Source organism: Hyla sarda, chromosome 6 (genome assembly GCF_029499605.1).
Source record: "Hyla sarda isolate aHylSar1 chromosome 6, aHylSar1.hap1, whole genome shotgun sequence".
NCBI classification, from domain to species: Eukaryota; Metazoa; Chordata; class Amphibia; order Anura; family Hylidae; genus Hyla; species Hyla sarda.
Genome location: NC_079194.1, coordinates 82,087,372 through 82,104,611, shown reverse-complemented (window position 1 = coordinate 82,104,611; position 17,240 = coordinate 82,087,372).

Genomic DNA, 17,240 nt, shown 5'->3' with positions numbered 1-17,240 from the left:
GGAGTCCGGAGGGGCGTGGCCAATCTAAGACGGCAGAGAGTTTGTCTGGATCCATTTGTAGTCCCTGGCCAGAGACCAAGTATCCTAGGAAAGGAAGAGATTGACATTCAAACAGACATTTCTCCATTTTGGCATAAAGTTGATTGTCACGAAGTCTCTGAAGAACCATGCGGACATGCTGGCGGTGTTCTTCTAGGTTGGCAGAAAAAATCAGAATATCGTCCAGATACACAACAACACAGGAATATAAGAGATCACGGAAAATTTCATTAACAAAGTCTTGGAAGACGGCAGGGGCGTTGCACAGGCCAAAGGGCATGACCAGATACTCAAAGTGTCCATCTCTAGTGTTAAATGCCGTTTTCCATTCATCCCCCTCCCTGATGCGGATGAGATTATAAGCACCTCTTAAGTCCAGTTTGGTAAAGATGTGGGCACCTTGGAGGCGATCAAAGAGTTCAGAGATAAGAGGTAGGGGGTAGCGGTTCTTTACCGTGATTTTATTAAGTCCACGGTAGTCAATGCAAGGACGTAGGGAGCCATCTTTTTTGGACACAAAGAAAAATCCAGCTCCGGCAGGAGAGGAGGATTTGCGGATAAAGCCCTTTTTTAAATTTTCCTGGATGTACTCAGACATAGCAAGAGTCTCTGGGGCGGACAGAGGATAAATTCTGCCCCGGGGTGGAGTAGTGCCTGGGAGGAGGTCAATAGGACAGTCATAAGGCCTGTGAGGAGGTAAAGTCTCAGCTTGTTTTTTGCAAAATACGTCAGCATAGTCCATATAGGCCTTAGGGAGACCGGTTACAGGGGGAACCACAGGGTCACGACAGGGAGTACTGGGAACCGGTTTAAGGCAGTCCTTGAAACAAGAGGTACCCCAGCTCTTGATCTCCCCTGTGGACCAATCCAGGGTTGGGGAATGGTGTTGAAGCCATGGTAGTCCAAGGAGAATTTCGGAAGTGCAATTGGGGAGGACCAAAAACTCAATTTTTTCGTGATGAGGTCCGATGCACATTAGGAGGGGCTCCGTGCGGTAACGTATGGTACAGTCCAATCTTTCATTGTTAACACAATTGATGTAGAGGGGTCTGGCGAGACTGGTCACCGGGATGTTGGACCTGTTGATGAGAGAGGCCAAAATAAAATTTCCTGCAGATCCGGAATCCAAGAAGGCCATAGTAGAGAAGGAGAAGGTAGAGGCTGATATCCGCACAGGCACAGTAAGACGTGGAGAAGCAGAGTTGACGTCAAGGACTGTCTCACCCTTGTGCGGAGTCAGCGTACGTCTTTCCAGGCGGGGAGGACGGATAGGACAATCCTTCAGGAAGTGTTCGGTACCGGCACAGTACAGGCAGAGATTCTCCATGCGGCGTCGTGTCCTCTCTTGAGGTGTCAGGCGAGACCGGTCAACTTGCATAGCCTCCACGGCGGGAGGCACAGGAACGGATTGCAGAGGACCAGAGGAGAGAGGAGCCGGGGAGAAAAAACGCCTCGTGCGAACAAAGTCCATATCCTGGCGGAGCTCCTGACGCCTTTCGGAAAAACGCATGTCAATGCGAGTGGCTAGATGAATGAGTTCATGTAGGTTAGCAGGGATTTCTCGTGCGGCCAGAACATCTTTAATGTTGCTGGATAGGCCTTTTTTAAAGGTCGCGCAGAGGGCCTCATTATTCCAGGATAGTTCTGAAGCGAGAGTACGGAATTGTACGGCGTACTCGCCAACGGAAGAATTACCCTGGACCAGGTTCAGCAGGGCAGTCTCAGCAGAAGAGGCTCGGGCAGGTTCCTCAAAGACACTTCGAATTTCCGAGAAGAAGGAGTGTACAGAGGCAGTGACGGGGTCATTGCGGTCCCAGAGCGGTGTGGCCCATGACAGAGCTTTTCCAGACAGAAGGTTGACTACGAAAGCCACCTTAGACCTTTCAGTAGGAAATTGGTCCGACATCATCTCCAAGTGCAGGGAACATTGTGAAAGAAAGCCACGGCAAAACTTAGAGTCCCCATCAAATTTATCCGGCAAGGACAGTCGTAGGCCTGAAGCGGCCACTCGCTGCGGAGGAGGTGCAGGAGCTGGCGGAGGAGATGATTGCTGAAGCTGTGGTAGTAGCTGCTGTAGCATCACGGTCAGTTGAGACAGCTGGTGGCCTTGTTGCGCTATCTGTTGTGACTGCTGGGCGACCACCGTGGTGAGGTCGGCGACAACTGGCAGAGGAACTTCAGCGGGATCCATGGCCGGATCTACTGTCACGATGCCGGCTGGCAGGAGGTGGATCCTCTGTGCCAGAGAGGGATTGGCGTGGACCGTGCTAGTGGACCGGTTCTAAGTCACTACTGGTGTTCACCAGAGCCCGCCGCAAAGCGGGATGGTCTTGCTGCGGCGGTAGTAACCAGGTCGTGTCCACTAGCAACGGCTCAACCTCTCTGACTGCTGAAGATAGGCGCGGTACAAGGGAGTAGACAAAAGCAAGGTCGGACGTAGCAGAAGGTCGGGGCAGGCAGCAAGGATTGTAGTCAGGGGCAACGGCAGGAGGTCTGGAACACAGGCTAGGAACACACAAGGAAACGCTTTCACTGGCACGATGGCAACAAGATCCGGCGAGGGAGTGCAGGGGAAGTGAGGTATACATAGGGAGTGCACAGGTGAACACACTAATTAGAACCACTGCGCCAATCAGCGGCGCAGTGGCCCTTTAAATCGCAGAGACCCGGCGCGCGCGCGCCCTAGGGAGCGGGGCCGCGCGCGCCGGGACAGGACCAACGGAGAGCGAGTCAGGTACGGGAGCCGGGATGCGCATCGCGAGCGGGCGCCACCCGCATCGCGAATCGCATCCCGGCTGGAGGCGGTATCGCAGCGCACCCGGTCAGTGGATCTGACCGGGGCGCTGCAGTAGCGAGAGTGTAGCGAGCGCTCCGGGGAGGAGCGGGGACCCGGAGCGCTCGGCGTAACACTGTGCAATGGTTCAATTTATAACTTCTTCAGCCGAAGAAGTCTTTCACCTCTGCTCCTGTCCTGTACCATTCACATGTTTTCTAACAGTTTTTCCCCAAGGTGGAAGTCTCCCCAGTTGGTGCTGGACAAGTTTGTTCAAAAAAAATGTCAAGGGAAACCTGGTCACCTGTGTTTATGTCTACAAACTCTTTTCTCCTGCAGAAAAAAAAACTATTTCTGATAAAAAAAATACAAAATTGTAGAACACAGGTGCATAGGCAAAACCACATCTGACTAATGGTATAGTAAAGTGAAGAAGCAATCCTGTTAAGGACAGAGCAGGCACTCTTAAAATCCAATTTTTTTAAAATATATATCTATATTCCCACAGAATTCCATAGGATTCTGCTGCATGGGTTGATATAGCAGAATTTCTATGCCTGAAACATCTGGCACGGAGATTTAAATTCCGGTGTCCGCAGAAAGAATGGACCTGGACTGGTATTTGGGAGCAAGATGATAGCAGAATATCAAATTTTACGTTGAGGGTGGGTTCTTATAATGGGTCTTATAACACAGATGTTCAATTGGATTGAGATCTGAGGAATTTTGAGTCAATACATTGAAACAAAAAAAAAATTAATAAATTGATCAGTACCTCCAAATATCCTTTGGATAGGGGATAAGATGTCTAAGCACCGGAGAACCCCTTTAATCCTTCCAGTTGCTAGGAAGTTCTTTTCTTTTTGACTTTTTATTTCTTTCTGACCACATTGCTCTCTGCTGACACCTCTGTCCATGTCAGGAACTGTCCAGAGTAGGCGGGTTTTTCTAAGAGGATTTGCCCCATACAAGGAAAATAAAAAAGTTATAGGGGTCAGAAGATGACAATTTTAAACGTATACATTTTCCTGCATGTAGTTATAATTAGTTATGTAGTACGACAAAATCAAACCTACATAAGTAGGGTATCATTTTAATCGTATGGACCTACAGAATAAAGAGAAGGTGTTAATTTTTACCGGAAAATGTACAGTGTAGAAACGGAAGCCCCAAAAAATTACAAAATGGTGTTTTTTCTTCAATTTTGTCGCACAATGATTTTTTCCCGTTTTGTCATATATTTTTGGGTAAAATGACTGATGTCATTACAAAGTAGAATTGGTGGTGCACAAAATAAGCCATCATATGGATAACAATTGGAAGAGTTATGAATTTTTAAAGTGCAAAAATGGAAAAACCCCTGGTCCTTAAGGGGTTAAGATAAACAGAGGCATTATTACTTTATATATCTATACAGCACAGGTAGCAGTGCTTTTATGTACTCTGATCATATGTGGTATATGGCGAATATTCAGCAACAACAGTTATTTTTTAAGCTGAAGGTCTTTGGTGATAGAATATGTCTAATGTCACTTACTTTGACACATTGATACATGTATTTTTTTTATTTTTTTATTATTTACACAAAACAATAAATATCCCTATACAAGTGAGTGGTGGCCAGTTTACTTATATAGATGTAGAAAATGCAGAGTACTGGTAACTTTAAAATTTTATAAGCTGCCATGGTGAAGCATCTGTTCCCCAGATGTAGAACATGTCATCTTGTCATTTCATGATCTTGGATGTACGAGTTGGTCCTTTAATATCTTTTCAAAGAGTAAAAATATTTGGTAAGAATAAAAAAAAAAAATGGTGGCTATAAATGGTGAAAAATTATCTTAAAGGGGTACTCTGCCCCTAGACATCTTATCCCCGATCTCCACACACCCTTAATGCAAGTGTTCGTCAGGGCCACATTGCATCAATGCAAGTCTATGGGAGGGGCGTCACATCCCCTCCCATAGACTTGCATTGAGGGGGCGTGACTTCACGAGTGGGGCGTGGACGTGATGTCACGAGGCTCTGCCCTGAATCACCAGTGATCTGGCACAGAGTGAAGTTTGCTCTGTGCACAGGATGATTGGGGTGCCGCAGCCGAGATTGCGGGGGTTCACCGAGGCAGGACCCCCGCGATCAGACATATTATCACCTATCCTTTGGAAAGAGGATAAGATGTCTAGGGGCAGAGTACCCCTTAAAGTAATCATGGGGTCCCATAGCAAAACTTGGAATGGGGCCCAACTCCTTCAGTAACAAGTAAACTGAGGTCTTAAGGAATTAAAGGGGTAACTGTTTTTTTTATTTTTTATCAACTGGTGCCAGAGCTCTCTGCTGACATCATGACCACAGTGTTCTCTGCTGATATGTCCATTTTAAGAACTGTCCAGAGTAGGAGAAAATCCCCACAGAAAACATATGCTGCTCTGGACAGCAGAGAGCACTGTAGTCATGATGTCAGCAGAGAGTACTGTGTTCCAAAAAGAAAATAATTTCCTCTGCAGTATTCAGCAGCTAATAAGTACTGGAAGGATTAAGATTTTTGAATAGAAGTAATTTACAAAACTGTTTAACTTTCTGGCACCAATTGATTTAAAAAAAAAAAAAAGTTTTCCACCGGAGTACCCCTTTAAGGTACCTCTTTTTTCTTGATTTTTCTTCAATTTTCTACTGTTCCATTTATTCTTAGCCCATTTATCATCAATTGTCATCAAAAACGGTACTGATGGTTAGAAAAAGTTAGTTTTTATGCCTGCTACCCTAGTTGTGGAATAGTGAAGCTTGTAGACAAAGAAGCATTTTTTTTTATCTCTACGAGTGTAAACCAAAATCCTACATAGTCACATCTTCCCAAATACTTGTGGTCAGCAGAATACAGACACACAGCAACCGTGCATGACCCAGGAGGGCAGCGCTGACATCCATCCTCTACACAAGGCTGATTAGCAGACAGAGATGGTGTAGTAGGTCAGGACTTGTCACTACTGATATCAGCTCATGGTGACAGCTGATCTGACAGGATCTACATAGTTTAAAAGATGTTGAAATAACACAAAAACACAATTTGTCTCCAGGAAACTGATCCTTTATGTTTTGGGGATTTCTGCAGCACGTAAAGAAAAGCTCAACAGTCATATATAAAGCTCTTGACAGTTCTCTGTTTATCCTATACTGCAAGCATAATTACAAACAGTAGTACCAAGTGTCACTGAAGAGTTAAGTAAATTTGATTTACTAACCTTGGGCTTAATTTTGGACTTGTCCAAAAGCTCTGATTTGCTATTGCTAGAGTATTTATTCTTAGTAGGTTTTTCCTGATTCTTGTCCTGTTTTTAAGATTGTGTACCAACCACTCTCTCTGTTACCAACCTGGCTTGTTTGACAATTGTTATGTTTTGCTTTCCCTGTTAGTGCCCCTGTTGCTGTTCAGTTTTTTGCTGACCCTTTTGTGCCCTGACCTTTTTCATGACTTCCATATGATGTTTTTTGTTATTTTGAATTTGGTATGCCACGCACCTTAGTTGTGTAGGCACCGACACTGTGGTTAAGACTACCCTATTAAGGAGGAGGGCACTCCAAAAGGCAGGGACAAAGGATGTGAGTCAGTTAGGCCCACACTTATCGCTGTCAAGCATAGCAAATAGGTTAACAATCTTAGGCTAGGTTAACATCATGTTTGGACTGTATGCTTTCAGTATATGTCAGGATACCATAAAAAGGGTAAAAACATATATATACAGTGGTTGTCAGGGACCGGCTGGGGGGACAGGGAGAGTGAGCCCTTAACTGACCCTAAAACATCTCTCCCTGCCTACTTGCCCATCCATCCAAAATTATGGATAAACAACTGGGCGCCGGTCCCTTCCTGCGCTAAAGTGCAGTGGCATAAAAACACATAATATACATAGTCGGTCACAGGCCAGAACAGAAAACTAATAGACAACCACATATACCAAACAGGATACAAATACTAACAGGGCAGAATATAAACAGGCAAACTGATAAGGAACATAAAACACTGTTCACAAACAGGTACAAGTACAAAGGACAAATATCAGATCAACCAAACAGGATATAATATAGGACACTGTTCACACTGGGACACAGAACAAACTGGACACCCCACTCCACAAAAGGAGTAGCCATCAATAATAAAGGCAAATAGGCTACTAGCCAGCAGACACACTCCATCATGTGGACAAGATGCTGACCCAGTAGGAAACAGAAATATAATTCATGAAATACTAGACTAATAATAATGATGAGTCTGAATAGGCTTCAGGATACGAAACAGGAATATAACATACAGGGCACTTGTAACAAGCAAGACTCAGACATAGTGTGAACAGATACATAACAGAAAGGATATACAAATCGTAAAACCAAAAAATGTAACACAGACTAAAATCTACAAAGAACAAGACTATTTAACCATGGCTAAAACTCAGATAAATACAAGGTAAATGCTCAAGCAGACTTGAAAGTGTATTGCACAATAACCAGCACCAGAATGCAGGAGAACTCTGGTGAAATAACTCCACCCGAGTTCTCATTCATTCAGAGCATTAACTATTCCCTATCCAAGTAGAATGGCAAACTGCTCTGAACAAACTAGCGTGTGAATACACACCTAAACAGAAAAATACAAAACACAAATAACAGACATTACAGTGGTCCCTCAAGTTACAGTATTAATTGGTTCCAGGATGACCATTGTATGTTGAAACCATTTTATGTTGAGACCATAACTCTATAGAAACCTGGTTATCGGTTCTGAAGCCCCCAAAATGTCATTCAAAAATACGAAAAAGTGAGGATTAAAGAAAACTAAGTAGATAACTAATATAGTTAATGAAAGTCCTTACATATAAAAGTAAGAAAGATCTGCTGGATGCTGTAAACCACTGTCTATGTAGAGGACAGGAGCTTCTTCAGGGTCCTGTACAGTACACACAGTGTCCCAAAAAAATTAAAATGGAGCTACCCCCACCTGGAGAAGCTATCCCTGGCACAGGTAAAGAGTAGTACAGAACATGTAGTACCTCCCTATACTGTAGGGGGCACTACCAGACAGCCAGTCAGTGCATGAACAATACAGGAGTTTTACCAGTGAAATTATTGTATGTTGAGGCCATTGTAAGTTGAGAGATCACTGTATAATGGTGTACAGGTGGCATAAAAAAAAGATTTTAATAGACCAGACATAGCTTGCTTGTGGTCTTTTTCATGACTGCAGACATTTTCTTTGTGAGACACACAAACTTAGTTCAAGTGTACGTGAGATATCCTGTGACTAGCTGTTTACATTTTATTAACAATTTTTACATGCAACATGTATTCCATTCAGATATAAAGATAGTGTAATACTCACTGTTCAGAAGACAGGAACACTCTGGGTAGTACATCCGCTGGACCTGTGTGGCAGATGACGTGGGCCGTACCAGGGAGCGGAGTCTATGGGGCCGCTGGTTTTCACCAGAGCCCACCGCAAAGCGGGAAGGACTTGCTGCTGCAGGCGGCACCCAGGTCGCTACCCCTGGCACAACTCAACCCCACAGGCGGCTGAGGAGATTAGAGGTACAGAAGGAGAACAGCAACTCGTAATCAGGATCGCAGAAGGTCAGTAGGCAGGCGGCACAGGAGCAAGGTCAGGAATGCAGTAGGAGGTCAGTAACAAGGCAAGGCAAAACACAGTAACGCTTTCTCAATGGCACAAGGTAACAAAGATCTGGCAGGGATGTGGGGGAGGAGCAGGAACTTATAGAGGAGACACAGGTGAGCACATAATTAAGGGCATACTGGCCCTTTAAATCGTTTAGCGCCGGCGTGTTGCCTTGGAAATGGGGACTCGCGCGTCGGAGGTGAGAGGCAGGAGAGGAGGTGGCAGAGGACTGGGGTGAGTGACGGGCTGGGATTCGCATTGTGGGAGCGTCCCGCGATGCGAACCCCAGCCCCGCCGGCAGCAGAAGATGACAGGGAAATGCACTCACGGCTAGCACAGGCGGCCGGAACGCAGACTGTAATAGTACCCCCCCCCCCCTTTGGTCTCCCCCTCCTTTTTTGGTTCAGAAATTTCCTGAGAATGTCACAATTCAGGATATTTTCCTCCGGCTCCCAAGATCTCTCCTCAGGACCATAACCTTCCCGGTCAACGAAGAAAAATTGTTTACCTCTCATGGTCTTGGTGGCAAGAACCTCTTTAAATTTAAAGACATCAGAAGAGCCGGAGACTGGCGTGGGGACAAGATGCATTTGTGAAAACCGGTTTATGACAAGAGGCTTGAGGAGAGAAACATGGAAAGAATTAGAAATATGTAAAGTAGCAGGTAAACAGAGTTTGTAAGAGACAGGATACATTTTTTGTAACACTTGGAAGGGACCAAGATAGCACGGACCGAGCTTGCAGCAGGGTATCTTGAACCAAATGTATTTGAAGGAAAGCCAAACCTTGTCACCAGGAGAGAAGGACGGAGGAGATCTTTTATTTCAGCTTGTGCCTTCATGCGTGTGGAGGCTTAAGAAAGAGATTGTCGAGTTTGTTGCCAAATAGTAAAGAAGTCCCAAACAAGCTCATCAACAGCTGGCACGCTGGAAGAGACTGGAAGAGGAAGAGGGGAACAGAGATGGAGTCTATAAACAACAAAAAAGGGAGAAGACCTTGTAGACTCGGAATCCTTATGATTATATGAGAACTCCACCCAAGGGAGAAGGTCGACCCAATCGTCTGGCGAGCTGAAACAAAATGACAAAGATAAGTCTCTAAAATTTGATTAACCCTCTCCACCTGACCGTTGGACTAAGGGTGGTAGGCAGAGGAGAAGTCCAAATTGATGTCCAGACGGGTACAAAGAGGTCGGCAGAATTTTGAAAAAAACTGAGCTCCACGATCCAAAACAATATACTGTGGAAGACAATGTAGACGAAAGATATAGAGCAAAAAGTACTTAGCCAGCTGTGGAGCAGATGGGAGACCAGAAAGAGGGATGAAATGTGCCATTTTGGAAAACAGATCGATCACAACCCAAATGACCATGTTATTTCGGGAAGGAGGCAGATCGGAATGGGCAAAGGCTGCAAGAGTCCAGCTGGTTTCTGCCGAGAAGTTTTGTCACGGGCACAAGTTTCACAGGAAAAATGCAGAGAAATAAGGAGTAAAGTCTTACATACATCAGGATGACCTGCTAACAGAGAAGAATGACCCCACTTCAGTACCTTGCATCTCAATCTGGCAAGCACAAAGGATTTTCCAGGAGGCACTTGCTGAATTTCGGCTGGAGCGACAGAAATCAAGCGATCTGGAGGAATAATATGCCTTGGCATGGAGTCCAAACCTATGAGGTCAGAGGACCTGGAGAGATCATCAGCTCTGATGTTCTTGCTAGCTGGACAGAAATGAATGCAGAAATTTAATCTAGAAAAGAGCAAAGACCACCTTGCCTGGCAAGGATTCAATCTCTGAGCAGACTGCAAGTACAGAAGATTCTTATGGTCTGTGTAGATGCTGACCAGATGAGAAGACTTTTCCAATAAATGTCTAGAAAGCACGGGAGCAGAGGAAAATGCAGACTTTAAACTGGTGAAGGCCTGTTTAACCTCTGGAGGCCATGACTTGGGATTAGAGCCCTTTTTAGAGAGAGCCACAATTAGGGCAACCAAAGAAGAGAAATGTGGGATCGATTAACGATAGTAGGTAGCGAATCCCAGAAAGCATTGAATAGCCCATAGGCCAGAAGGACGAGTCCAATCCAAAACCGCAGACAATTTGTCTGGATCCATCTGCAGACCTTGATGAGAAACAATGTAGTCGAGAAACGGGAGACTTGATTTCTCGAATAGACATTTCTCCAGTTTGGCATAAAGATGATTCTTCCGAAGGCATTGAAGAACCTGACGAACAAGAGTTTGATGCTCCTCTAAGTTGGTAGAGAAGATCAAGATGTCATCTAGGTATACGACAACACAGGTGTAGAGAAGATCTCGGAAAATGTCATTAACAAATTCCTGAAAAACAGCAGGAGCATTGCAGAGACCGAAGGGCATCACAAGATACTCAAAATGTCCATCACAAGTATTGAAGGCCGTTTTCCATTCATCTCCCTCGCGGATACGAATGAGATTATATGCTCCTCGCAAGTCCAACTTGGTGAAGACCTTGGCTCCTTGGAGTCGGTCAAAAAGGAAGTGGATAACGGTTTTTGTGGATAACAGTTTTTGACCGTAATTTTGTTGAGCAGGTTTCTTCTTTGTAGAGAAGAAGTAGACCTCAAAGCCTGAAAATGCCTTCAAAAAGAAGGCAAGAAACAACAAACTATACAATTTCTTTCCTTTTCCAGTCCCAACTATTTTTATACTGAATTCTATGGACAAGAATATTGTTCTGAACTAGTAGGGTCATTTTACAGGGTCATTTATATTGAACAGATCTTCATCTGTTGTAAACTGTGGGAATAAATATCCTTGCGGTAGGCTACATATGCACTGTGGACATCTTCTACATGATGTCATCTTACCAGCAGTAGACAGTGACTTGTCTAGTTCTTCTGGAATGTGAAATGAATAATGTAAGACACATCTATATAGTGTATAATTGTTCTATTTGGTAAATGATATGGTGAGATAACAGAATGTCATCTACATGTGTTTTCTCCTAAAAGAAGTCTATGTGCCAAACTGTTGTCTTAGCTGACTTAAGCTGGCCATACACTAGGGACTGAAAAAGCCATAAAGGACTACTTATACCATTTTCTGCGACCATCTGTGTCTTTTCGTGACACATGATGCATGACAGATGCCAACCCAAGGCAGATATCTGTGGAAAAGTTGATTTGCCGGATTTCATTGTTGGATGTCGTCGTTGTTCCTGCCAACCGGAGGCCCAGATGAGGCCACATTTTAAGGCAGAGATTGATCTGTAATTTGCCATTGCAATTTATGGCTTTGTTGTCTAAAACATCAACCTTCACAGCCTAACCATGAGAGCTAAGCCTCTACAAAATATCACATTGCCAAAATAATCGCATGGACGTGTCCCGACTAAATAAAAAAAAAAGCAACCAAAAGCACAGACCATAAAATGGTTTACACACAGATAAATTCAAATATAATCATCAATATCTTGATCAATACAAAATGTTCTAGCTTCAGAACCTAAAAATAAATACAATTTTTGTTCTAAAAGCGAACACTAAGATGTGATTCCATGAATACACGTGCACAGCAGTATTGCATGAAAAATATTAATCTCCAAATAGGATTTACGTTATACCTGAAAGGTACTTACCTATGTGGGAAAGGCACAATGCAAAAAAAAATCCTAGATAAATTCTCACAGATGACAATGCATATTAGAGAAAAAAACAAGTCATGAGGTCGAAAGAACTGCCTGTAGAACTAAAAGGATTGTGTGGAAGCATGGCTCTGGTCAAGGGTACAAACAAAAATTTCTGCTACACTGAAAGTTCTAAAAGTTTACTTTTAATAATTAGTTATATAAGTCCATGGGGGAGATTTATCAAAACCTGGGCATAGGAAAAGTTGCCCAGTTGCCCATAGCAACCAATCAGATCACTTTTTTCATTTAGCAGAGGCCTTGTTAAAAATGAAAGAAGCGATCTGATTGGTTGCTATAGGCAACTGGGCAACTGGGCAACTTTTCCTCTGCACAGGATTTGATAAATCTCCCCCCATATGTTTTGCCTTTTTTTTTATAATACAACTTTACAATGTATCCCATTTAGTAAGTGTGAAAACCCCAAAGCAAGCTGCTGAGGGTATGATTCAGGAGAAATTAATTAATTAACTAATTAATTAATTAATTGGGTAGAGTGACTGCTGGGTTGCAGGGAAATCATTCTCCAAAGGGCTGTAGGAAATTGTAGTTTCACCACAGCAAAGCATGGAAGGGAGCTCAGGTGTGCTTCAATGGGTGGGGTGGCTGATGTGTAGGAGGAAGAAAAGTGACCTCACACTTACAAACAAGGAATCTTTAACTTTTAGTTGGAGGGAAAACCACAGAACCACAATTTCACAAAAAGAAAACCGCAGTGTTATAGGGGACTTACAACAAAGCCGTTTAGCCCATAGACAAGCACAGATCCATCCGAAGTAGAGATGAGTGAAGTTACAGCAATTCGATTCCTCACGAACCTCACGGCTCGGCGGTTGCTGACTTGCTGCCTGCATTAATTAGTTCAGCTTCCAGGTGCTCCGGTGGGCTGGAAAAGGTGGATACAGTTCTAGGACTGTATCCACCTTTTCCAGCCCACCGGAGCACCTGAAAGCTGAACTAATTTATGCAGGCTAAAGTCAGCAACCGCCGAGCCGCGACGTTCATGACAAATCGAATTGCTGTAACTTGTATCTCTAATCCTAAGTATGTCCATTACAGTCTAGCAGGTAAGTACCAAAGTCACCTTACGGTTGATAACCCCTTTAAAAGCAAATAATTATCTGGGATCTGATAGACTCATGTATTCCTTTTAATATGGCTCAAGCTGACAAAGAAGGTTTGGTAGAGATAATTTGTCTGTTTACTGATGACACAAAAGGGTCAATAGGGTTAATATTTCTGGAGATGTCTGTAATATGGAAAATTATTTAGCTGTACTAGAAAAGTGGTCGAAATAGAAACTGCAGTTCATTGTTTGTAAATGTAAAATAATGGAATCTGGAGAAGAAATCTGGGATCTGAGTATTGTATTGGCAGATCTGTGTTAGCAGATACTTCAATTGAGAAGGATTGTTACGCTGAGCGCTCCGGGCCCCCTGCTGGCCTCGGAGCGCTCACAACGTGTGTCCCCAGGCAGCGCTCCGGCGTCACAGCGTGTGCATCCCCGCTCCCTAGAGCGCGGGACTCTTAGATCTAAAGGACCAGTGCACAGGTGATTGGTGCCTGGTCCAAAGTGGTTCATTAAGGGTTAAGCTTTGTGAGAGGGAGTGCTGTTTGGACTTAATTAGGCCTCACCTGTGCACTGCCTATAAGTACAGTCTCCTCCCACAGCCTCCTGCCGGATCTTTGTTGCCTTTGTGCCTAAGAGAAAGCATTCCTTGTTCCTGTGTTACCCTGCCTGTTGCCGTTCCCGTTTCTACTGACTTCCGCCTGTGAACCTGAGCCGCCTGCCCTGACCATTTGCTACATCTGACTATGCCTTTGCCTGATCCTCTTGTACCTTGCCTTATCTCAGCAGCCAGAGAGGTTGAGTCGCTACTGCGTGGAACGACCTGGGGGTTACTTGCTGCAGCAAGTCCATCCCACTTTGCGGCGGGCTCTGGTGAAAACCAGTAACTCCTTAGACTCCGTTCCCCTGGTACGGCCCACGTCATCACCTCTCTGGCACAGCGGATCCACCACCAGCCTCCGCTACCAGCTACCATCCTGGATCCTGACAGTAAGATCTGGCCATGGATCCCGCTGAGGTGCCTTTGCCAAGTGTCGCTGACCTTACCACCATTGTGGCCCAGCAATCTCAGCAGATCGCTCAGCAAGGTCAACTGCTGAACCAGTTGTCCACCATGAAGCAACAACTTCTGACAGCCCAGCAGCCACCATCTCCACCGCCTACTCCTATGCCACCCACTCAGCCTGCTGCCGTTTCCAGCTCCAGATACCGCCTGTCCATGCCGGACAAATTTGATGGTGACTCCAAGTAGTGCAGTGGGTTCCTGTCACAGTGTTCTCTTCACTTGGAGATGATGGCCGACCTGCCAAGGTGGCTTTTATAGTCAGCCTACTTACCGGGAAGGCCCTGGCTTGGGCCAAACCGCTTTGGGACCGCAAAGATCCAGCCACTGCTACTGCCCAGTCCTTCTGCCAAGAATTCCGGAGTGTTTTTGAGGAACCAGCCCGGGTTGCCTCAGCAGAGACTGCCTTGTTGACCCTGAATCAGGGAAATTCTTCTGTGGGCGAATACGCCATCCGTTTTCGCACTCTGGCCTCAGAACTGTCCTGCAATAATGAAGCGCTCTGTGCCACGTTCAAGAAAGGTCTGTCCAGTGACATAAAAGATATTCTTGCAGCACGGGAAATGCCTTCTACCCTGAGTGACCTCATCCACTTGGCCACCAGGATTGATATGCGTTTCGCCGAGAGACGAGAGGAACTCCGTCAGGAGAAAGGAAATGTTTGTATGAGACGCTATCCTCATTCGGCTCCTGTCTTCCTGCATCCACTGCAACCCTCTGCTGGGCCTCCTGCCAACGAAGCCATGCATGTGGATCGGTCACGCCTGACCCCTCAAGAAAGGAACCGCCGCAGAGACGAGAATCTGTGTCTGTACTGTGCCAGTACACAACATTTCTTAAAAGACTATCCTCTCCGTCTGCCTCGTCCAGGAAACGTGCACCTAGTTAATGTTGGAGAGTGTTGCTAGCTGTGAACGCTACCTCTCCATGCCTTACAGTGTCTGTGCGAATCTGTGTCCCAGCCAAGGCATCCTTCATTGCTATTGCCTTTCTGGATTCCGGCTCCGCCGGCAACTTCATTGACGCCTCACTTATAAGCAAGTTTAATATTCCAATAAATAAAAATATAGGTAGCTACAACCAAGACAGTGATTATATGGGATATTTGCCAGACGAGTACTAACGTGAAGGTTGTGTAGCCCATACAACCTGGATAAATATAGGAAAATTGTGTATATACAATGTATATACTGTGTACGTGGTTCCTCAAACCTGGGCTTATGTATTGTGTTAAATACTAGAATTGGGTTTGTGTGATATGGATAAATATGTATGGACCATACAAATATGTGATGTTGTCTATATGGATTTTAATGTGTGTATAAAAGTGTGTGTGTGTGTAAATGTAATGTTTCTATATATATATATATATATATATATATATATATATATATATATATATGTAAATGTGATATTAAAAAGATTGTAGGAGATTCAGTGTGATCATAAAACATTTATTAAATGCAGTTATAATCACCTACCCCCGCAGGGCCCTTGCAGGGGGCAGGAATTAATACAGATATAAAAATATAGGTTAAAATATGAAAAAAAAATAAAAATAGTAATAAAAGTAATCCAGCTTATGGTTAAATGTCCAGGATATAAAATGAACAAGCAGCAGTTGGTAGTACGTCGTTGGTGGTATATTGGAGTTATACTCCTATGTTTATTGGTGCACACTGAAGGGCTGGCTCGGCTAGCGTCCGGCACAGTTGTATGTGTCCATCTGGAGGGAAAGCCGCACTTCTCCACGTGGTCCTGTGGTGCCGGACTGGCACGGCTGGTGTCCGGCCGATGTAAAATGTCCGGGCTTCAACAGGTGACTGTGGGAGTGATGATGTAAGGGAGGTCGGCAGTGGATGCTGGCATCCTGTGTAGAAGCGCATGTAACAGTGCTGATGTCCTGTGTTGCTGCGCATGTAACAGTGGGCCACTCACTCGGGGCCTCCAGCAGTTGCAAGTTGGTTTGTAAAGATCCTGGTTTCTATGGTGGTGAGTATAGTATAATAGATTGCTGGTATATGTAGAGGCTAGATATGTTTCAAGACGTTCATCTGTCTCTTTTTCAATAGCTGTGAAGATCTGTTGGAAATGTGCTGCTTTTATAACCACAGCTTTTCTGTAACTGGTGGATTTCCAGCACATTTTTTCATATTTTAACCTATATTTTTATATCTGTATTAATTTCTGCCCCCTCCAAGGGCCCTGCGGGGGTAGGTGATCATAACTGTATTTAATAAATGTTTTATGATCACACTGAATCTCCTACAATCTTTTTAATATCACATATACATATATATATATATATATATATAGAAACATTACATTTACACACACACACACACACACACACACACTTTTATACACACATTGAAATCCATATAGACAACATCACATATTTATATGATCCATACATATTTATCCATATCACACAAACCCAATTCTAGTATTTAATACAATACATGAGCCCAGATTTGAGGAAACACGTACACAGTATATACATTGTGTATACACAATTTTCCTAAGTTTAATATTCCAGTGGTCTGTCTTGTCAAGTCCTACTACATTACCACTGTCAATGGTGAGAGACTGGATGCTACCGTTCTCTACCATACTGAACCCCTCCAGATGTCTGTTGGAGTACTTCATTCTGAGAAATTGGAGTTTCTTGTTCTTCCTCACTGTACTTCGGAGATTCTGCTAGGTCTGCCCTGGCTCCAGCGTCACAGTCCTGTCCTGGATTGGTCCTTCGGGGAGATCCGAAGTTGGGGGTCATCTTGTTTTGGCAAATGTCTCCTGCCAGTTTCTGCTAAACGTGCATCTTATACTCCACCTCCTCCAGGCCTTCCGGAACCATATTTGGACTTTGCAGATGTCTTTCTCTCTAAGAAAAACGGCTCTCTACGACCCTGCATCGACTATCGTGGCCTAAACAAAATCACCATTAAGAACCGATATCCCCTTCCAC